This window comes from Brassica oleracea, unplaced genomic scaffold (genome assembly GCF_000695525.1).
Source record: "Brassica oleracea var. oleracea cultivar TO1000 unplaced genomic scaffold, BOL UnpScaffold01295, whole genome shotgun sequence".
In the NCBI taxonomy this organism is placed as follows: domain Eukaryota; kingdom Viridiplantae; phylum Streptophyta; class Magnoliopsida; order Brassicales; family Brassicaceae; genus Brassica; species Brassica oleracea.
The window spans coordinates 14,675-14,972 of record NW_013617841.1 but is presented as its reverse complement, the minus strand read 5'-3'; the positions used below and the strand labels follow the sequence as shown (position 1 = coordinate 14,972).

General features: G+C 51.3%; 1 protein-coding gene across 1 annotated transcript in view; it reads left to right on the top strand.

The window, feature by feature from the left end:
- LOC106321189 overlaps nt 1-298 on the top strand; it is a 2,159-nt gene that overhangs the window by 385 nt on the left and 1,476 nt on the right. The window lies entirely within an intron of this gene.

Sequence of the window (298 nt, the reverse complement as noted above, 5' to 3'; positions counted from 1 at the left end):
GAGTACGAGTCCCTCATCGCAGGGCTCCGTCTCGCCAAGGCAGTGAAAGCAAAAAGAATCAGTGCTTACTGAGACTCACAACTTGTCGTAAGCCAGTACCTTGGTGATTACGACGTCCGCAACGAAAGGATGGACGCCTACCTCAAACTCGTCCAAGACCTCATGCGAGACTTCGAGTTCTTCGAACTCACGAAGGTTCCTCGCGGAGAAAATGTCTGTGCCGACGCCCTCGCTGCTCTAGGAAGCAAGCTACACGATCAAGTCAAGAGGACAATCCCAATCCATAAAATCGAGAAAC